At 43.7% G+C, this 23,838-nt stretch overlaps 1 pseudogene; it reads right to left on the bottom strand.

Moving 5' to 3' along the window:
* Window positions 1–337: 337 nt before the first annotated feature.
* Window positions 338–23,838, bottom strand: part of LOC147105646 (protein NYNRIN-like) — a 46,354-nt pseudogene continuing 22,853 nt past the window's right edge.

Genomic DNA, 23,838 nt, shown 5'->3' with positions numbered 1-23,838 from the left:
GTATGCGGTCCCCACTACCTGGGCTTAAAGGCATGCTTCTTTTTCCCATAATTTGGAATCATTACGGTGTCCCCCACCTGATGCTCAAAGGGACGTACTTTCTTGTCAAAGTACCTTTTAATTTGTCTTTTTGACTTCCCCAATTTCGTGGCCACAAATTGATTCATCTGATCGGTGTGATCTACCACTTGTTCCAGCCACTTGGAACTACATGGTCCCATTATCAAGGGGCTCATTCCCATTAGTGTTAGCTGGCCTGGCGTTCTCATGAGTCTCCCGATCATGGCCTGATATGGGGAGACTCCTGTTGTTTTATGAGGTGTGGACCTCAGTGCCATTAAGCACATTGGCAGCATGTTAGCCCATTGAGTGGGGTGGTCCGCACACAATTTTTTTTAACATTAACTTGAGGGTCCTGTTTCCCCTTTCGACCCCTCCGGAGGACTGGGGGTGGTGAGCAATATGTAGTTTGTGTTTTATCCTCAACATTTCCTGCAGGTGGGTAAAAATCTTACCGGTAAAGTGCGAACCTTGATCACTGTCCACTTGTACCGGTACTGCCCACCTACAAAACACATGATTTAATAATGTTTTGACTGCCGTGATTGCGGTGTTGGAGCGGCAGGGGAATGCTTCGATCCATTTAGTGAATTGATCCACCACCACTAGGGCATGCTGAAAATTGCCTTGCACCTATGGAAGTGGCCCAATGAAGTCTATCTGGAGGTGAGTCTATGGCCCTTGAGGTGGGGGCGCGCTTTGAAGGATTGGGAGGATTGTGCTGCAGGCACGGTAGGCATCGTGCCACATATAGGTTGATTGTTGCCCTCGTGGAAGGCCACCAAGCTGTGGATGCTACCTTATAGAAGGGTACCAGTGCCGAATAGTGCCCGGCCGTGGGGTGGGAGTGAAAGAGGGAGAGCAGTTCCTGACCCACCTCTGGTGGAACACACACCACCGGTGTAAGAAATAGCTGTTAGATTCAAAGGTGGGTTTTAATTCTTAGAACAGAGATTGACAACATGCAGCCGGGAACAGTAGCAGAAATGCCAGCAAGGTCGAATATCAAGCATCAAAAGACAAATAGAAGTGATAAGGGAATCGTAAAATGCAAAGCAACACAGGGTGGGGGGATTATAGACAAAAATGGAGCCGAAAAGTCATAAAAAGTCCTTAAAGAAACATAACAAAACATTCCTCAGAAAGATAAGAGGGAGGCCTTGTCAGTCATGCAGAAAGGGACGGCGAGGGATGCCTTCCCGCTTCACAATTGGACAATAGGATGGGGGATCAAATGATTGGCACCAGGTGATTACCAGCCCACCGAAATAACTATAAATATAGATGAACGAGAGGAAATCGGGCAGTTAGGGGCGAAGGCCTAACACCTTGGTCAAGTTTAGCCTCTGAGGTGGCTGACGTCCTAACACCTCCAACAGCTTGAGAGATGACCCAATGGAAGTGACCGCTGCCGCAGACTGCAGGAATCCACCCAATCTGAGACCACCATACTGCCTCCCCGTCCGTCCGGTCGTGGCATTCTGATTCGGGTGTCGTAGATCGCTCCTACTGTCACGGGTTGTATGTCTATTATACTCGGCTTAAACCATATGTAATATCTGATTATGCTTTAAAACTGTAGCTCTTTAACAAAAGCCTTGCAACTTCTAAAAACCCTTTTGGGTAATCTGTGTGGCCTGTGATCTGGATCTTACAGTGGTGTCAGAAGTGGGATCACAGAGTTAGGAGTTGCAAGGTTCCGGTCGGGGTGACCGGAGGGACCGGTCGAATGCACGTGATCGTTGCTTAGACTGAGTATAGTGTTTTATTCTCGCTGGAAGAAGGGAGCGGTAAAGAGCTTGCTGAAAGGTAAAACCAGAAGTACAATGGCGTTGGCTATCACCGGGAACAGCTGATTGATAGCCTGAAGGAGGTAAAGCATAATGTGCAGGAGAGAGAGGGAGAGATAAAGAACGAAAAAGATCTAATTTGCAGGCTAACCAATCTGAGAACTCAGCAAAGGAAGGGAAAAAAACAGGGATTTGGAAAGCCAGGAAAAGCTGCTGAGACACTGATTTAAAAAGAGAAACAAACGAGAAATTTAAAGCTTTACCGACATGGAAGTTATTAACGTCTGTGTCGAGACAAATAAAACACAAGATTTGCTGAGTGAAAGGAACCTTAAAAAAATGCTGGAATTTCAGTTTGTATGAAAATGTGTGTTAAAGTGTGAATGTTTTCCTGACTATGAATGTTTAAGAAGTTACAGTATTTCTTTTGTCTGAAAAGTCTGTCTTTAAAAGAAAGATTCTGTTATGTGTGGTTTAGCTCCACCCACTTCTCTGTGTTAAAAGCGTTTAAAAACTTTTGTCTTGTCTTGGATTTTGGAAGGTTTAAGAATGTGCGAATAAGATTGTGCCACAATAATTGGGAAAAAAAACTTTGAACTACAATTTAAGTTAAGCTGGTGTGTAAAAACTGAGAAGAGCAACAAAAAGTTTGTTTAACAAAAGATTAAGGGCTAGATTTTCGGGGAGCCGTCAGGTGGGGTTTCAAGTGTGTGGGGGGGGGCCGGGGAAATCCCGACTTTGGGGGTCCCGACACCATCCTGCCCAAAACCCCGCCCCACGTAAGTTTCAGGGGCGGCGGGTACCCGCCCCGCACTGGGACCCGCTGAAAGCAGGCGGGAAGGGATTAGTGCCAATTAACTGCCTGTTAACAGGCAGCTTTTAGCCTAATCCCCATTTTGAGGGGTTTTGTGTGGGTTTCCGAACAGCTCCAAACCACGCCAGGCAGAGCAGGTGGGCCGTCGGGTTGAATGAGTTGGAGGGGTCGCGATGTCGATGCTCAGGTGAGTGATGGGCGCATGAGTGCAAAGGTAAGTGTTTTTGGTGTGTCTAAAGTGTTTAAAGAACTTTTACTTACCTGTACTTACCTTAACAGCCTTTCTTCCTGTAGCCGTCGGGAGCGCATCACTCAGCCGGCGCTTAAAGCTGAACGGCTGCGATCTGTCAAAAGTGACAGCCTTCAGCTTTTAGTGCTGCTGAGATTTCTAAATGAGTCTGCGCAGAAGGACTCATCTTAGAAATCAGACTGTCAGTGTTTCACAGCCTCAAGCAGCTGTGAGACACTGATATTTCATCTGGGCGGGCTCAACAAGGCCAACCAAGGGAAAATCGAGCGGATTGGCCGGACGTCAATGTGGGCGGGTCAAAAACCCGAAAGCTGAAGTCCCGCCTCCTTCCCGACAGCTTCGGGAAAATTCAGCCCCAAGTTTCAGTCTAACATTTAACCTTGGAGTCACGGTTGCGATGGTGAAATCTTCCAAAGCAGTTTGATTTGATTTGCATAAATGTGAAAAACTAATTTTTCTCCAGTTATATTCAATGTTTTTACAGTATTTTGGAAAGACATCTGCAGAAAGGACAATAAGAAATATGACGTAATTTACTGGTTCTGCAAGCATGTGCTAGTTTGTTTTGTTTTATCTGTTCTGTTCATGATTAGTTAAAGTGTGAAAGCACAACTGTCTTTTTCGATTGGGAAAGTTTTAAAATTTTTTACGTGATGTGATGCAATTGCGTGCGCCTGACAATGTTTCGCTCCACCTTCTTAAAAACGTGCAAAGGAGTTAACCCTTTCCACTGACAGCTGTTTATGTTCACCAAGCAACAACTTTAGTGTGAAATTTAAAGATATTGGACATTATTAAATTTAAGTTTCTTAATTTTAAGTTAATATTTCCCTATAGTGACAGAAGGAAAATTATGTAATAACAAAATGCACTCAGACACTTATTGGGTTATTTTTGGGACAATATAAGATCCTCTAAAATAATGATAAATAAAAAGTGTTAATAACTTGGACCAAGTGAGAATGTTTGATCTATGTTTTCAATTGTAAATATTGCACTGGACAGTAAAGTTCCTCCAGGGCTCATGAATGAGATATGAATAGTAATTAATAGGATGTGTAAAATGGAGAGAGGAAGTGATTGAGTGTGTGAGATAGAAACAGGAGAATTACATCGCCAATTGAGAATTTTCCAAACTTTCTAGTGAAAGTCAGGAAAGTGTAGTTAAGTTTAATAAATTTATAGTTTTCTCTTGGAGACATTTGTGTCCCTGCCTATAATGAACTTTTTAAGAAAACTGAATTTGATAGCCTGGCCACTACCCAATACATCAGAACCATGCAGTGGAAGATAAAGAAAGACCTCCAGACAATCTTTTGATAGGATCATCTGAAAGCCCGAGAAAGACTTGTATCAGATGGCACGTGTGGCAGGTTATTGAGATACCGATATGAGTGTGCAAATGTGATTTGTTACTTGTGAGGCAATTACCATCCGGGAATGTATGGTGAATCTGCACTGAAGAACGGGTCTCGGACATGCTCAGTTACTTGACAACAGCAAAACATGTAATGGTAAATGTGGTTCAGGAGAGCGAGACAACCTTTAAAGCATTGACACATACTCCATCGAGAAACTATCTAATTAATGAAACAACCAGAATAGAGTTAAATACACTGGTACCAGTTAGAGGGATTGAAATTGAAGTTGAAGTGGAGAGTTACATGGAATTTGGATTGAGACAGTTGAGGTCCAAGGAGAAATCATGTTTAGTAAGAATTATCCACAAGATGGATACAAGTAAAAGAGAGATCTGGAGAATCTTTTAAGTCCGTGATTTGTTGATTAGACATTAAACTGCAATGTCACTTGAAATGATTGTGAAACTAAATTATAACCTGTGACTGTAATAATTGTGTTTTGTAGGTAACAGAGCGTGAGAAAAACCAATACAAATCCAGTAATGAGGTGGTTTAGGTGGTGCCTCCTGTGTCACTACTACCGCAACTACCATGTTTTACGGGTCTAACAGGACCTGTCCCATCAATCAACACGTTTTACTCAATATCGAAACTTATGCTCAATTGAAACTGACAGTCAATGAGATACTTAATTATGAGCTGCACAATTATGTGGCACAATTCGGATACTACATTCCTCTGTTGTCTAAGGGTTTCAGTGAGCTCATGATGCGACTGAACTCCTCCCTAAGCAATTTTATGTTTTGGTGCAAGACAACTCGAGAATAGATATTGAAATTGACAGCATAGGGGACAACTCACACTGGTGGGATATTAGGCTTAATACATCAGCACACCCTTATGTTTGTATTATTTCACATGCTCTGGTAGTTCTCCAACTTGTAATGATAGTGTATTTGATATATGTAACATGTGGAGTAAGACCTTGATACATAAGCCAATTCTACACTCATGCCTATGACTAACCAGCACTAACAAATTAATTGAGCACACCCAAAGAGAAGATCAGAAGCAATGTAGAGGAGATCCCAGGCGGGGTAACACCAGGAAAGATAGAAGAAACAGAGGAGATCCCAGGCGGGGCAGAATTGGAACACCGGAACAGTGAATTGAATTTGAGTAAGGGGTCAGAGGTTGCTCCTTCTCCTCAAAGGAATGGACTGTAAGGAAGGGAGAAATCTTCAACACTCCCTACAAACTAACGCCCAAGTTGAGAGAGCAATAAGAACTAGCTAGATTATTCAAGAGCCGATTGTGAGAAGATGTAATAGCAGAGCACTTGGAAAACAGTGACAGGATTGGACAAAGTCAACATGGATTTACAAAAGGTAAATCGTGCTTGACTAATCTACTGGAATTTTTTGAGGATGTAACTGGTAGCATAGATAAGGGAGAAGCAGTGGATGTGGTGTATTTGGACTTTCAGAAGGCTTTCGATAAGGTCCCGCATAAGAGACTGGCGTGCAAAGTTAAAACACATGGGATTGGGGGTAAAGGTACTGACTTGGATAGAAAACTGGTTGGCAGACAGGAAGCAAAGAGTTGGAATAAACGAGTCTTTTTCCGAGTGGCAGGCAGTGACTAGTGGGGTACAGCAGGGATCGGTGCTAGGACCCTAGTTATTCACAATATTTATTAATGATCTAGACGAGGGAACTAGATGCAATATCTCCAAGTTTGCGACGTCACAAAGCTGGGTGGGCATGTGTGCCGTGAGGAGGATGCAGAGAAACTCCAGTATGATTTGGACAGGTTGGGTGATTGGGCAGTTGCATGGCAGATGCAGTATAGTGTGGATAAATGCGAGGTTATCCACTTTGGTGGCAAAAACAGGAAGGCAGATTATTATCTGAACAGCAATAGATTGGGAAAAGGTGAAGTGCGACGAGACCTGGGTGTCCTTGTGCACCAGTCGCTGAAGGTAAGCATGCAGGTGCAGCAGGCAGTTAAGAAGGCAAATGGTATGTTGGCCTTCATAGCGAGAGGGTTCAAGTACAGGAACAAGGATGTCTTGCTGCAGTTGTACAGGGCCTTGGTGAGACCACACCTTGAGTATTGTGTGGAGTTTTGGTCGCCTTATCTGAGGAAGGATGTTCTTGCCATGGAGGGAGTGCAGCGAAGATTCACCAGACTGATACCTGGGATGGCAGGAATGACGTATGAAGAGAGATTGGGTCGATTAGGCTTATATTCGCTAGAGTTTAGAAGAATGAGTGGGGATCTCATTGAAACTTATAAAATTCTAACAGGACTAGACAGACTAAATGCAGGAAGGCTGTTTCCGAACGCAGGGGAGTCCAGAACCAGGGGTCACAGTCTAAGGATAAGGGGTAAGGACTGAGATGAGGAGGAATTTCTTCAGCCAGAGAGTGGTAAACCTGTGGAATTCTCTACCACAGAAGGCAGTTGAGGCCAATTCATTAAATACATTCAAGAAGGAGCTAGATATATTTCTTAAAGCTAAAGGGATCAAGGGATACGGAGAGAAAGCAGGGACAGGGTACTGAATTTGGATGATCAGCCATGATCGCATCGAATGGCGGAGCAGGCTCGAGGGGCCGAATGGCCTACTCCTGCTCCTATCTTCTATTTTCCTATGTCTCTATCAGGATATTTCCGTCTCAAAGAAGGGAATCTGTAAGAAATAGCTGTTAGATTCAAAGATGGATTTTAATTCTTAGAACAGAGACGGACAACACGCAGCCGGGAACAGATAGCAGGAATGCCAGCAAGGTTGAATATCAAGCATCAAAAGACAAATAGAAGTGATAAGGGAATCATAAAATGCAAAACAACACAGGGTGGGGGATAATAGACAAAAATGGAGCCGAAAAGTCATAAAATGTCCTTAAAGAAACATAACAAAACATTCCTCAGAAAGATAAGAGGGAGGCCTTGTCAGTCATGCAGAAAGGGACGGCGAGGGATGCCTTCCTGCTTCACAATTGGACAATAGGATGGGGGATCAAATGATTGACACCAGGTGATTATCAGCCCACCGAAATAACTATAAATATAGATGAACGAGAGGAAATCGGGCAGTTAGGGGCGAAGGCCGAACACCTTGGTCAAGTTTAGCCTCTGAAGTGGCTGATGTCCTAACACCTCCAACAGCTTGAGAGATGACCCAACGGAAGTGACCACTGCCACAGACTGCAGGAGTCCACCCAATCTGAGACCACCGTACTGCCTCCCCGTCCGTCCGGTCGTGGCATTCCGATTCGGGAGTCGTAGATCGCTCCTACTGTCACGGGTTGTATGTCTATTATACTTGGCTTAAACCATATGTAATATCTGATTATGTTTTGAAACTGTAGCTCTTTAATAAAAGCCTTACAACTTCTAAAACTCTTTTGGGTAATCTGTGTGGCCTGTGATCTGGATCTTACAGTGGTGTCAGAAGTGGGATCACCGAGTAAGGAGTTGTAAGGTTCTGGTCGGGGTGACCGGAGGGACCGGTCGAACGCACGTGATCATTGCTTAGACAGAGTATAGTGTTTTATTCTCTCTGAAAGAAGGGAGTGGTAAAGAGCTTGTTGAAAGGTAAAACCAGAAATACAATGGCATTGGCTATCACCGGGAACAGTTAATAGATAGCCTGAAGGAGGTAAAGCATAAAGTGCAGGAGAGAGAGGGAGAGATAAAGAGGGAAAAGATCTAATTTGCAGGCTAATCAATCTGAAAACTCAGCAAAGGAAGGGAAAAAACAGGGATTTGGAAAGCCAGGAAAAGTTGCTGAGACACCGATTTAAAAAGAGAAACAAAAGAGAAATTTAAAGCTTTACCGACATGGAAGATATTAACGTTTGTGTCGAGACAAATAAAACACAAGATTTGCTGAGTGAAAGGAACCTTAAAAAAATGCTGGAATTTCAGTTTGTATGAAAATGTGTGTTAAAGTGTGAATGTTTTCCTGACTATGAATGTTTAAGAAGTTACAGTATTTCTTTTGTCTGAAAAGTCTGTCTTTAAAAGAAAGATTCTGTTATGTGTGGTTTAGCTCCACCCACTTCTCTGTGTTAAAAGCGTTTTAAAACTTTTGTCTTGTCTTGGATTTTGGAAGTTTTAAGAATGTGCAAATAAGATTGTGCCACAATAATTGGGAAAAAAAACTTTGAACTACAATTTATGTTAAGCTGGTGTATAAAAACTGAGAAGAGCAACAATAAGTTTGTTTAACAAAAGATTAAGTTTCAGTCTAACATTTAACCTTGGAGTCGCGGTTGCTATGGTGAAATCTTCCAAAGCAGTTTGATTTGATTTGCTTAAATGTGAAAAACTAATTTTTCTCCAGTTATATTCAATGTTTTTACAGTATTTTGGAAAGACGTCTGAAGAAAGGACAATAAAAAATATGATGTAATTTACTGGTTCTGCAAGGATGTGCTAGTTTGTTTTGTTTTATCTGTTCTGTTCGTGATTAGTTAAAGTGTGAAAGCACAACTGTCTTTTTCGATCGGGAAAGTTTTTTAAAATTTACGTGAAGTGATGCAATTGCGTACGCCTGACAATGTTTCGCTCCACCTTCTTAAAAATGTGCAAAGGAGTTAACCCTTTCCACTGACAGCTGTTTAAGTTCACTGAGCAAGAACTTTAGTATGAAATTTAAAGATATTGGACATTATTAAATTTTAGTTTCTTAATTTTAAGTTAATATTTCCCCACAGTGATAGAAGGAAAATTATGATTTGATAAATTAACCCCTTGGGCTCTAAGTAGAGTCACAATGGAGTCTCTTCTTTCTTTTGTTATATGGAAGTTACCTTGTAACTTAATTGCAGCTCTTCTGTCTCTAATGTTAAAACACCATGTAAGCTATCTAGCCTGGGAATCACTTGTTTCTGAAATTGGAAATGGAGGATAAATTGATAGAAATAAAATTGAACATTGAAAAAAACTGTCAGTTCAATAATACTGCTGTTTAGATTTTGGGATAATTTGGTAATAACAAAATGGACTCAGGCACTTATTGGGTTATGTTTGGGAAAATAAAAGGTCCTCTAAAATAATGATAAATAAAAAGTGTTAATAACTTGGACCAAGTGAGAATGTTTGATCTATGTTTTCAATCTTAAATATTGCACTGGACAGTAAAGTTCCTCCAGGGCTCATGAATGTGATATGAATAGTAATTAATAGGATAGGAACATAAGAACATAAGAAGTAGGAGCAGGAGTAGGCCATACGGTCCCTTAGGCCTGCTCCGCCATTCAATCGGATCATGGCTGATCCGACTCTAGACTCATGTCCACTTCCCTGCCCTCTCCCCGTAACCCCTAATTCCCTTATCTGCTAGGAAACTGTCTATCTCCGTTTTAAATTTATTTAATGTTGCAGCTTCCACAGCTCTCTGGGGTAGCAAATTCCATAGATTTACTACCCTCTGAGTGAAGAAGTTTCTCCTCATCTCAGTTTTGAAAGGGCAGCCCCTTATTCTAAGATTATGCCCCCTAGTTCTAGTCTCACCCATCAGTGGAAACATCCTCACTGGATCCACCCGATCAATCCCCCTCACAATCTTATATGTTTCGATAAGATCGCCTCTCATTCTTCTGAACTCCAATGAGTAGAGGCCCAACCTACTCGACCTTTCCTCATACGTCAACCCCCTCATCTCTGGAATCAACCGAGTGAACCTTCTCTGAACCACCTCGAGAGCAAGTATATCTTTTCTTAAATATGGAAACCAAAACTGCACGCAGTATTTCAGGTGTGGCCTCACCAATACCCTGTGTAACTGCAGCAAGACTTCCCTGTTTTTATAGTCCATCTCTCTTGCAATAAAAGCCAAGATTCCATTGGCCTTCCTGATCAACTGCTGCACCTGCATACTAACTTTATGTGTTTCATGCACCAGGACCCCCAGATCCCTTTGTACTGTAGCACTTTGCAGTTTCTCTCCATTTAGATAATAATTGCTCTTTGATTTTTTCTGCCAAAATGCATGACCTCACACTTTCCAATATTATATTCCATCTGCCAAATCTCTGCCCACTCACTTAGCCTGTCTATGTCCTTTTGCAGGTTTTTCGTGTCCTCCTCACTCACGCCTTAAGTCCCATTATTTTACCGAGTACCATCTCCTTAGTGATTTTAATCGTGTTTAGCTCCTCCCCCCCCATTGCCCCCTGTTTGTCCAGTGTTGGGGTATTTTTAGTGTCCTCTACTGTAAAGACTGATACAAATATTTCTTCAGCATCTTTGCCATCTCCATGTTCCCCACCACTAGTTTCCCGGTCTCATCCTCTAAAGGACCAACGTTCACTTTAGCCACCCTTTTTCTTTTTATATAGCTGTAGAAACTCTTGCTATCTGTTTTTATATTTTTTGCTAGTTTACTTTCATAATCTATCTTCCCTTTCTTAATTAATCTTTTAGTTATTGTTTGCTGGCTTTTAAATGCTTCCCAATCTTCTATCCTCCCACTAGATTTGACTACTTTATATGCCCTTGTTTTCAGTTGGATACTATCCTTTATTACTTTACTAAGCCATGGATGGCTGTCTTTTCTTTTACTCCCCTTTTTCCTCAGTGGAATATATTTATCTTGAAAGATGTGAAATATCTCCTTGAATGTAGACCACTGCTCTTGTACCGTCTTACACTTTAATCTGTTTTCCCAGTCCACTTTAGTCAATTCTACTCTCATACCTCATAGACTCCTTTATTTAAGCTCAGTACGCTAGTTTGAGATCCAACTCTCTCACCCTCAAACTGAATTTGGAATTCAACCATATTATGGTCACTCACTCCAAGGGGATCCTTTACTGGGACAATTTTTTATTAATCCTGTCTCATTACACAGGACCAGATCTAAGATTGCCTGCCCCCTGGTTGGTTCAGTTACATACTGCTCAAGGAAGCCGTCCCTAATACACTCTATGAACTCTTCTTCAAGGCTGCCATGCCCAATTTGATTAGTCCAGTCAATATGAAGGTTAAAATCCCCCATGATTATAGCTGTTCCCTTATTACAAGCCCCAACTATTTCCTGATTTATGCTCCGACCAACAGAGTTGCAACTGTTAGGAGGCCTATAGACTACGCCCACTAGTGACTTTTTCCCCTTATTATTCCTTATCTCCACCCAAACTGTTTCACTATCCTGATCCTTTGACCCAATATAATTTCTGACTATTGCAGTGATTCCATCCTTGATTAACATAGCAACCCCACCTCCCTTTCCTTCCTGTCTGTCCTTCCTAATTGTCAAATACCCTTGTATGTTTAGTTCTCAGTCATGATCATCTTGCAACCATGTTTCCGTAATGACCACCAGATCATACCCATGTGTAGTTATTTGTACCGTCAACTCGTCTATTTTGTTACGAATGCTCCGTGCATTCAGATAAAGAACTTTCAAATATGTTTTCTGACAATTTATTCCTGCTTTTACCCCTTTTACTACTTTACCTTTATCATTATACATTCTGCCCCTTCTTGACACCCTCTGGTTTTTAATTCCCCCACTGCTACCTTGCTCCATTGCCTTCTCCGCTGTCATTTTTATTTTTCGCTCTCTTAAAATGGAGTAAAATGGAGAGAGGAAGTGATTGAGGGTGTGAGATAGAAACAGGAGAATTACACCACCAATTGAGAATTTTCCAAACTTTCTAGTGAAAGTCAGGAAAGTGTAGTTAAGAATAGTAAATTGATAACTTTCTCTTGGAGACATTTGTGTCCCTGCCTATAATGAACTTTTTAAGAAAACTGAATTTGATAGCTTGGCCACTACCCAAGACATCAGAACCATGCCGTGGAAGATGAACAAAGACCTCCAGACAATCTTTTGATAAGATCACCTGAAAGCCCGAGAAAGACTTGTATCGGATGGCACGTGTGGCACGATATTGAGATACCGATATGAGTGTGCAAATGTGATTTGTTACTTGTGAGGCAATTACCATCCGGGAATGTATGGTGAATCTGCACTGAAGAACGGGTCTCAGACATGCTCAGTTACTTGACAACAGCAAAACATGTAGTGATAAATGTGGTTCAGGAGAGCGAGACAACCTTTAAAACATTGACACATACTCCATCGAGAGACTATCTAATTAATGAAACAATCAGAATAGAGTTAAATACTCTGGTACCTGTTAGAGGGATTGAAATTGAAGTTGAAGTGGCGAGTTACATGGAATCTGGATTGGGACAATTGAGAGCCAAGGAGAAATCATGTTTAGTAAGAATTATCCACAAGATGGATACGAGTAAAAGAGAGATCTGGAGAATCTTGTAAGTCCATGATTTGTTGATTAGATGTTAAACTGTAATGTCGCCTGAAATGATTGTAAGACTAAATTATAACCTGTGGCTGTAATAATTGTGTTTTGTAGGTAACAGAGTGTGAGAAAAACCAGTACAAATCCAGTATGAGGTGGTTTAGGTGGTGCCTCCTGTGTCACTACTACCGCAACTATCATGCTTTACGGGTCTAACAGGACCTGTCCCATCAATCAACACATTTTACTCAATGTCGAAACCTATGCTCAAGTGAAACTGACAGTAAATGAGATACTTAAGTATGAGCTGCACAATTATGTGGCACAATTCGGATACTACTAAGGGTTTCAGTGAGCTCGTGATGCGACTGAACTCCTCCCTAAAGCAATTTTATGTTTTGGAGCAAGACAACTCGTGAATAGATATTGAAATTGACAGCATAGGGGACACCTCACACTGGTGGGATATTGGGCTTAATACATTAGCACACCCTTACGTTCGTATTATTTCACATGCTCTGGTAGTACTCCAACTTGTAATGATAGTGTATTTGATATATGTAACGTGTGGAGTAAGACTTTGATACATAAGCCAATTGTGTACTCATGCCTATGACTAACCAGCACTAACAAATTAATTTAGCACACCGAAAGAGAAGATCCGAAGCAATGTAGAGGAGACCCCAGGTGGGGTAACATCAGGAAAGATAGAAGAAACAGAGGAGATCCCAGGCGGGGCAGAATTGGAACACCGGAACAGTGAATTGAAGGTTGCTCCTTCTCCTCAAAGGAATGGACTGTAAGGAAGGGAGAAATCTTCAACACTCCCTACAAACTAACGCCCAAGTTGAGAGAGCAATAAGAACTAGATAGATTAGTCAAGAGCCGATTGTGAGAAGATGTAATAGCAGAGCACTTGGAAAACAGTGACAGGATTGGACAAAGTCAACATGGATTTACAAAAGTTAAATCATGCTTGACTAATCTACTGGAATTTTTTGAGGATGTAACTGGTAGAATAGATAAGGGAGAAGCAGTGGATGTGGTGTATTTGGACTTTCATAAGGCTTTCGATAAGGTCCCGCATAAGAGACTGGCGTGCAAAGTTAAAGCACATGGGATTGGGGGCAAGGTACTGACTTGGATAGAAAACTGGTTGGCAGACAGGAAGCAAAGCGTTGGACTAAACGGGTCTTTTTCCGAGTGGCAGGCAGTGACTAGTGGGGTACCGCAGGGATTGGTGCTAGGACCCCAGTTATTTACAATATATATTAATGATCTAGATGAGGGAACTGGATGTAATATCTCCAAGTTTGCAGATGACACAAAGCTGGGTGGGCGTGTGTGCTGTGAGGAGGATGCAGAGAAACTCCAGTATGATTTGGATAGGTTGGGTGATTGGGCAGATGCATGGCAGATGCAGTATAATGTGGATAAATGCTAGGTTATCCAATTTGGTGGCAAAAACAGGAAGGCAGATTATATCTGAACGGCAATAGATTGGGAAAAGGTGTGTCCTTGTGCACCAGTCACTGAAGGTAAGCATGCAGGTGCAGCAGGCGGTTAAGAAGGCAAATGGTATGTTGTCCTTCATAATGAGAGGATTCGAGTACAGGAACAAGGATGTCTTGCTGCAGTTGTACAGGGCCTTGGCGAGACCACACCTTGAGCATTGTGTGCAGTTTTGGTCACCTTATCTCAGGAAGGATTTTCTTGCCATGGAGGGAGTGCAGCGAAGATTCACCAGACTGATACCTGGGATGGCAGGAATGACGTATGAGGAGAGATTGGGTCGATTAGGCTTATATTCGCTAGAGTTTAGAAGAATGCGAGGGGATCTCACTGAAACTTATAAAATTCTAACAGGACTAATCAGACTAGATGCAGGAAGGATGTTCCCGATGGCCGGGGAGTCCAGAACCAGGGGTCACAGTCTAAGGGTAAGGGGTAAGCCATTTAGGACTGAGATGAGGAGGAATTTCTTCACCCAGAGAGTGGTGAACCTGTGGAATTCTCTACCACAGAAGGCAGTTGAGGCCAATTCATTAAATATATTCAAGAAGGAGTTAGATATATTTCTTAAGGCTAAAGGGATCAAGGGATATGGGGAGAAAGCAGGGACAGGGTACTGAATGTGGATGATCAGCCATGATTGCATTGAATGGCGGAGCAGGCTCGAGGGGCCGAATGGCCTACTCCTGCTCCTATCTTCTATTTTTCTATGTTTCTATAAGGATATTTCCTTCTCAAAGAAGGGAATCTGTAAGAAATAGCTGTTAGATTCAAAGATGGGTTTTAATTCTTAGAACAGAGATTGACAACATGCAGCCGGGAACAGATAGCAGAAACACCAGCAAGGTCGAATATCAAGCATCAGATGACAAATAGAAGTGATAACGGAATCGTAAAATGCAAAACAACACAGGGTTGGGGATAATAGACAAAAATGGAGCAGCAAAGTCATAAAATGTCCTTAAAGAAACATAACAAAACATTCCTCAGAAAGATAAGATGGAGGCCTTGTCAGTCATGCAGAAAGGGACGGCGAGGGATGCCTTCCCGCTTCACAATTGGACAATAGGATGGGGATCAAATGATTGGCACCAGGTGATTACCAGCCCACCGAAATAACTATAAATATAGACGACCGAGAGGAAATCGGGCAGTCAGGGGCGAAGGCCTAACACCTTGGTCAAGTTTAGCCTCTGAGGTGGCTGACGTCCTAACACCTCTAACAGCTTGAGAGATGACCCAACGGAAGTGACCACTGCCGCAGACTGCAGGAATCCACCCAATCCGAGACTTCTGTACTGCCTTCCCGTCCGTCCGGTCGTGGCATTCCGATTCGGGAGTCATAGATCGCTCCTACTGTCACGGGCTGTATGTCTATTATAATTGGCTTAAACCATATGTAATACCTGATTATGCTTTAAAACTGTAGCTCTTTAATAAAAGCCTTACACCTTCTAAAACCCTTTTGGGAAATCTGTGTGTGGTGTAAGGGGATTTCTCTCCGAGATCGCAGAGGTTTCTCTCGCCAGAGGCCTCTCTCTCTCTCTCTTTTGCACAGTAAAATCTTGAGTCGTTCGACCCACTCGCCCCTTAGGTTCTAGACACTGGAATTAGGTGCAGGAACTACAATGCAGAGAATACTCTTATAGACCAAGTTTAATGAAACAAAATGAAATTTTATTGCATAAGGAAAACAAATCAAATGCAAGCAAATAAGAGGGTACATGGGAGGGAAAAACAAATCATAACAATACAGTATTAGCTAAAATAGATACAGGCATATTATACTTTACAAAAGTCATTATGAAATGGGGAAACACACGGAACATCGAGGGACAACTCATGTTAATTATACCCAAAATGACCACCCCCTTTAACCTATCTAGATCCGATTATGAAGGGCCAGAAACATGCTCACCAATCCAACTGGGAATTGCAAGGTTTTGAAACAGGCCTGCGTTTTGATCCTTTCAGGCGTCCTGTCTCCTCGTGTTCAGCGCTGCGGGCTGCGAGCTGCGACACGCCTTCTCTTCCTCAAGGTGAAGGTGACGGACAGGCTGGATCTCAGCGGGCCTGGATGTCGATGCGGGGGAAGAGACCATCTGCTTGACCACGGTTGGAAGCCTCTAGCCGGCTTTCATATAGGTTTCTTCTGTAGTTTCGTCTCATCAAACGGCCCGGGGTTTGTTGACGATCTCCCAATGGTTACCCTGGGGTGGGATATCAACTTGAACCATCTTCTTGGTCTCTGGATCGTTGTGAAGAAGACTCTATAAAGCACTCTGAAGCTCTCTGTGATGGCTCTGATGGCTCTTATGGCTCCCGATGGTTCCTATGACTCCCTATCGCTACCCCGGGTGTCTCCAATTATACTTCTCAGATGAGGCCTTTATTTCCCGCCAAATCAAGGTTAGTCTTTGTTTAACTTTTGGCGGGCTTGGATCACAACGGGGAGTTATATTTAAACTGCTTTCGGGATGGCCGGTGATGGCCATCTCTGGTCTGGAATGACCTGGTAATGTTTTAATGTTTTCTTGATGTCTTTATCGGGTCCTTGATGCGTTCTTTATGAATATGGAACTTTTCCCCTTTGTCTGTGAAAACATTTAGATGGCCTTTATCTACAGGCCGATCTGACTGGATCTGCATCCAATCTTTATGTATGTGTTAAAGTCTGGTTTCGTTTTCTCAGAAACAGCTTCCAGAACTTACTGTGGGTTGAATCCACAAAGGCTGTCTGGGGACTGCAGGAACCATTTTAAAGTGTTCAGAAGTCAGTCACGGGGTCTGGCGGCCATTTTATATGCCCCTCTTTCTGGGCTTCTTCTAAAACAGTCTTTAAACCAAGGCCTCTTCTGCCAAAGGACCCTTATAACACAATATTAATTTTGCAAATTCTACAGTCCGCCCTGATGATACTATAACTTGCTTGAAGTATCATAATTCTGGGTGAGCAAAATTTTCTGACTCTCCATAATTAAACCATCCCCTGTATTTACCTATCTATGACCCCACGATACATGCATTTCCCGTTTCAGAAAACCTACAGTGTACTTTAAGCATCTATAGATGGCAATACATTGGATTTAAAATCTGACACTCATTTCCAGGCGTGGAGGGGGGCCTAATACCCCTACACCACCTGGTTCATACACATTATTTTTTTATTAACAACTCGCTCAATAAAACTTCAATAATAAAAATAAAGTACACACAAAAATTACACATGAACAAACATCAAACATAGAGGAGGGAGGGAAACTTTAACTTTATACATAGCAGCAAAAATCTAAATGGGTGTCTCTTCTACCCGCACATAATGCTGTCTCCATTCTCCTCTGTTCTCATACTTCTGCGAATGTCTGACCTTATTACAGTGTACAAGCAGTAAATAAACCACAATAAAAACCTGACACACTACAAGGATGTGAGAGGCTATCCTAATCCAAGAAGGGACTTCTATATTAGTGAACAGATCCCACCACGGTGGGGTTACTATATCTAATATGTTTGCCCCTATCTCTAAAGTCTTCTGCTCCAGTGTGTAGAAATGTTTCTGTGAAACGACAACGGCTTTTAATTTCTTGGTGAGGTGTTCAGGGAGAGGGGGAATGATATATCCAAAATGTGCAACGAATCGTTGCAGATCGGTGAAATTCTCTTTAACAGTGATGTGAACAGTGGAAGGTTCAGGAATGGGGACAATTCGCTCTTGGGCCACTTGAACTTCTGCCTTGGGCTTGAAGCAGAAACTGCTGTCACTCACCGGACACCAGCCGTGCTGTCCATGTTGGTAGTGGGGCGCTGCAGTGGTGACACAGTATGTCCCACCTCCTATATATGCCACCTGCGGGGGCACATGGCCTTGTGCCATTGCCTCCATGCTGCAATTTATAGGCTTCGTGCCAGCAATTCTGAACCCGCACTGTGGTTTTGAATGGGCATTCAAGTGCTGGGGACACAGGATGATGTGTGCTCCCCGGCTCCGGCACCCCGAGAGGTTGGTACCCGTCATTGCATGCTCCCATCGAATGATGTACGGTGGGACCACTGTATAGCGAATGTGTGCACCCCCCTGAATGACTCCAATGTTCTCCACCCTGTATACCGGGGCGGGTTTAGCTGTCTTTCCCATCACCGGCATTCTTACCACTATACCCATAATGGTGTGATTAGACCGTCCACAGTCCACTGGGACTGGGTAGGCTTCTGAAGCTAGTCTGAGCTGGCACAGGCTCAATGCGTTCTCAAAAGGGTGGAGGGCTGCGAGGTGCTTGTTGCTGATCCAGGAGGGGACTAAACCTTGTTTTAAATCCTCCAGATTACTGTGGCCCTCGCCCAGTAACCACGCCCCGTACAGCATGCAAGCTTCGTTCTGCGCAGCCTGATCAGACGCATTCCGATCCTCCCTGATGAGAGCATTTACCGTTTTAGCGTGTTTCTCCAGCACAGCAATAATTTCTTTTAAGTGCAGTGTAATGGCCTGGTCCTCATGTAACTCAGAACCCACTACCTTATTCTCGTCAGTTAGTATCTTTCGTAACTGTGTTTTCAAACCATTAATCTGGGTCTGCAGCTCCACGTCATCCAGAGTGTTGATGATGGAAGTCCCTGTGTTAAAAGCTGTGAAAATATCATTCACTGTACCCCTTCTTTGCCTCCCTATCCTGTGCAAGACCTCATGTGGTGTGGTGTACAATCCAGCTCTGTCGACATCGGCAAAGTCGAATTCATAAAACTGCCTGAACATGTTTGTTAACAGGACCTGGTACAATTGCTCTGTTTCCTTGGGGCACCACTCTGGCAATAGTACCTCGGTGAGGTTTAAAATCACCGAGGCCACCGCGTAGTGCACCCCTTGGTACACCACCTGACTTGTGGGCACCAATACCAATCTGTTCCCGGGTCCCTTGGTAGTGGTGGGGCACCCTTCCTTGCGGGCTTTGGCTACCGGAATCGTGGGCAGGGGCTTGCGGGGTCGGGTGATGAGCTCAGTGGCATTTACTGGGATTTGGGAGTATGGGACTCCGCACGCCCGTGTGCTGACTGTTGTATCCGTGTGTTAATGGAGACACGGAATGCAGGAGTTGGTTTCACAGGTGTTTACTGAACAAAGTCTGGAGGTGAACTAACAGATACAAGACACTATACAGGCTTATATAGCCCGAGTGGCCATTACTGGCATTACAGTACACAGGGGGCTCTTAAAGGCACATACACCACAATTCCTCCCCTTTTAGACAACCAGTACAGAACATTTTAAGTAATCATTAATTAACATGTTACAAGAACAATAATCTACACATTTGCTGCAGTTAATCAATTATAAGTCAGTCTCTCTGGAGGCTTCCTGACTCGGTCCGGATAACGCCTCGGTGGTGTAGTAGTTTCTGGTGGTGTAGTAGGTTCTTTTGGCAAGGTTGATTCGGCTTGAATGCCAGTGTCGAGTTCATCTGGTTCCAGTATCACCGGATCGGAGGTAGATACTATGGGTATCTTTGCTTCATCATTAGGCGTATAGAGTTGTGGTGTAGGTTGTCCCTTTTTGGATGACTCTATGATCTGGTCAGCATGGCACCTTATTATGCTTTCTCCAATGTCCACGGTATACATCAGCGGTCCTAGTCGTGTGCAAATAATTCCAGGCTGCCATTTCTCGGTACGGTAGTCCCGGGCCAAAACTTGTAGACCTATCTGGAAGGTTCTAGTTGGCCTTTCATTCATGCCTTGAAATTGCCGGTTCTCCACGTCCCTTCTGATGTTTGGCTTGATCAAATCCAGCTGGCATCTTAGGCTTCTATTGAAGAACATCATGGCGGGAGTTTGGTTTGTAACCACATGTGTTGCATTCCTGTATGCAAACAAGAAGTTATCTACCTTATGCTGTAGATTTATGTCTTCATTACCCATGGCCTTTATGGCCTTCTTGAAGGTCTGGACAAACCTTTCAGCCAATCCATTGGTGGCGGGATGGTATGGGGCGGACGTGTAGTGCTTAACCCCATTGTTTTTTAAGAACTTCCTGAATTCTTCGGACACAAATTGCGGTCCATTATCAGAACAGTTCTGTTTAGGCAGCCCATTCCTGGCAAATATGGTCCTTAATACTGTGATGGTTTTTTCCGTGGTGGTGGAGGACATCTTTATTACCTCCGGCCACTTGGAGTGTGCATCAACTGCGATTAAGAACATTGAGTCCATAAATGGACCAGCAAAGTCGATGTGTACCCTTTGCCATGGAGATGAGGGCCACTCCCATGGATGTAGAGGGGCTTGTGGTGGGGCGTTTTGGACCTTCTGGCATCCTAGGCAGCTCTTGGTCATTTCTTCGATGTCTCCATCAATACCTGGCCACCACACAAACGCTCTGGCTAGGTTCTTCATTTTCACTCCACCCAGATGCCCCTCATGAAGCTCTTTTAGCACTTTATCCTGGAGTTTGGGTGGAATCACCACTCTGGATCCACACATCAAGGTTCCTCGGCACACTGACAGCTGTTCTCTTCTTTGCGAGAATGCTGGCAACAGTGGTTCGCCATATGCTGGCCATCCCTTCACCGTTAAATCATAGACTCGTGAGAGAGTCGGGTCATTTCTCGTTTCCTTTTCAATGGCAGAATTTGTTACTGGTAGACATTCCACTATGGTTGACTGGAACATCTCCACTGGGTCCACTGTAGGTGCCTCTTCTACTGTTGGCAACGGTAGGCGCGATAAACCATCAGCATTCCCATGCTGCTTTGATCCTTTGTATTCTATGTCATATTGGTGTGCCCCTAGGAAAAGGGACCACCTCTGTAGCCTTTGCGCTGTCATAATGGGAACACCCTTTTTAGGGTTAAATATGGAGACGAGGGGTTGATGGTCAGTCAACAAGGTAAATTTTTGTCCGTGTAGGTAATGGTTGAATTTCTTAACTCCCCATACCAGGCTGAGTGCTTCCCTGTCGATCTGGGCATAGTTACGCTCAGCTGAGTTCAATGAGCGTGACGCAAAAGCTATCGGCCGCTCCGAGCCATCAGGGAATCTATGCGATAATACCGCTCCTACGCCGTAAGGGGATGCATCGCACGCCAGTCTGATTGGCAGTGATGGGTTGTAATGAGCCAAAACTTCCTTGGACGTGATCAAGCCTTTGCATTTATGGAAGGCACGTTTACAGTCTTCGCTCCATTTCCAAATTACTCCCGTTTGTAGCAGTTCGTTAAGAGGGTGCAGAACAGTTGAGAAGTTCGGTAAAAATTTATGATAGTAATTTATCAATCCCAGGAACGACCTTAATTGTGAGACATTTTCAGGTGCTGGGGCTTTTATGACCACTTCAATTTTTTCAGGTGACTTATGCAACCCTTCCTCGTTAATTATGTGGCCACAATATGATATTTGGTTCTGGAAAAATTCGCACTTGGGGCGATTTGCTCGTAGGCCCCGTTCTCTCAGTCTAGTGAGCACCTGCTCCAAATTGGCAAGGTGCTCGTTGTCGTTTTCTCCTGTTACAAGGATGTCATCTAGGTAGCATTGAGTCCCCGGAATCCCTTGGAGGACTTGCTCCATAGCTCTTTGCCAGATAGCTGGAGCTGATGCTACTCCGAAAACCAGTCGATTGTACTGGTACAGGCCTTTGTGTGTATTAATCGTGAGATACTTTTTAGAGGCCTCTTCAACCTCCATCTGTAGATATGCTTGTGCCAAGTCAATTTTGGTGAAACGTTTCCCTCCGGATAGTGAGGCGAAAATATCTTCTATCCTCGGAAGAGGATACTGTACCGTGTGAAGGACCGGGTTTACAGTCACCTTGAAGTCCCCACAGATGCGAATTTTTCCCTGTTCTTCAGATTTATCATTATTCAACGTTTTCTTCATGACCGGGACGATGGGTGTTGCCCACTCGCTCCAATCTATCTTGGATAATACGCCTGCCTTTTCCAAATTCTCCAGCTCTGCCTCGACTGCTGGACGAATTGCGTATGGCACCGGCCTTGCCTTAAAAAACGTGGGAATTGCCGCATCTTCCACTTTTATTGAGGCGGCGACGCCTTTCAAGGTTCCTAGTTCCTGTTGAAACAGTTCCTTGGCGTTGGCCAAGATGTCTTTTAATCGTTCAGGTATGACGTCATCATCATTTTTTTTCTTACTGGTCACCGTCAGTGCCTGAATGGAGTGCCAGTCTAAACGTATCTTCCTGATCCATTCACGTCCTAACAGCGGTGGGCCACCATCTTGTAGAATGTATAAATACAACTTTTGTATTTCCTTGCCGTTGTATACAACAGGCACCCTTATTTTTCCTTTGGGGTATACTTTCTGCCCCGTATATGTTTTTAAGATAATGGATGTGTCTTTTAAAGGTATATGCGGAAATAGCCTCTCGTAATCCCGTCGATTTATTATGGTCAGAGCTGATCCTGTATCTAGCTCCATTTTAACTGGGGACCCTGCTATCGTGAGGGTAACCCAAATGGTCTGGTAATCATCTTTGGCAAGTACATTATGTAATTTGAGACAGCTTAGTCTCTTGTTTTTGGAGTCGCTATCGCTCTTCTGGTCTTCGGAGCTACTGTCCGTCATCATTTGTACCTTTCTGTACTTTTCGTTATTGATTTTTTTTTTCCTGTCTGTGGATTTATTTTGTCCAGATCGGCATACCCGTGCAATGTGTCCAATCTTTTCGCATTGCCTGCATGCTTTGTCCTTGAACCAGCAGTCCCTCTGGTCATGGGTGGATCTGCCGCAGCGATAACATCTCTCAAAACCCTGTGTCATTTCATGGGTGCCGAAGTCCTGTGGCTTTTGCTGTATCTCTGCAGCTCCTCTTGCGGCTGCTTCGTATGATACAGCCATACTGAAAGCCTTGTCCAGTGTCAAATCTTTCTCAGAAAGTAGCCTTTTCTGTGTTCCTTCACTTAGGAGACCGCAGACGAATTTGTCTCGAAGAGAATCTGCCAGTCCTGCTCCGAATTGGCAGTGCTTTGACAGCTTCCTTAATTCAGTGAGGTAATCAGCGTTACTTTCATTCTTGTGCTGATTCCTCCTGAAGAATTTGAATCGTTCCGCTATCAGCAGCGGTGTTGGGTTTAAGTGCTCCTGTAGGGTATCAACAATCTCCTTAAAATTCCTGTCCCTCGGTTTGGCTGGAGTGATTAAGTTTCGTAACAGCCCGTATGTCCTTGCACCCATTAGATTTAGAAGTACTGATGCCTTTTTATCATCCTCTATTTCATTTGCTGTGCAATATACCTCCACTCTTTCCACATATGTGGTCCAATCCTCTATATCGCTATTGAAAGCAGTAATATTGCCAGCCTTAGGCATCCTGAAAAAAAATGGCGCCTCCTCGCTTTCCCGCCGCTGCCGCTGCTGACAACGCTGTTCTCCGTGGTTTTTATTTACACAGGTATTTTTTTTAATAGGTGGAGACTCGTTCCCGCCGGACTCTCTGGGACGTTTCCCTCCCTCTGTTTGGTCCGAACGCCGACCTGTGTTGTAGCGCCGGCCGTCTCCCGAGTGCTCCACACTCTGTCTCTGTTTGCCTCCGCCTTCGCTGCTCGGCCCCGCTGCAGAGCCAGCCGATGGAGCCCCAGCCTGCCGCCCAGGAAGGATTATTGCAGTATCTGCCACCAGCTCGGCTAGCTGGTGAAACCACAGTTTTTTTTTCTTGTTTTTCTTCAACTTTCGTCTGAGGAATCGATCTCCTTGAGGTGCTGCCGAATTGCAGGTAAGTCCGTTTCCAATTCGTCGCCACTGTTGTATCCGTGTGTTAATGGAG

The sequence above is a fragment of the Somniosus microcephalus genome, chromosome 17, assembly GCF_052327205.1.
Source record: "Somniosus microcephalus isolate GS21.2 chromosome 17, FLI_Smic_1.0, whole genome shotgun sequence".
Taxonomy (NCBI): Eukaryota; Metazoa; Chordata; class Chondrichthyes; order Squaliformes; family Somniosidae; genus Somniosus; species Somniosus microcephalus.
This window is presented reverse-complemented; position numbering and strand designations above follow the sequence as displayed.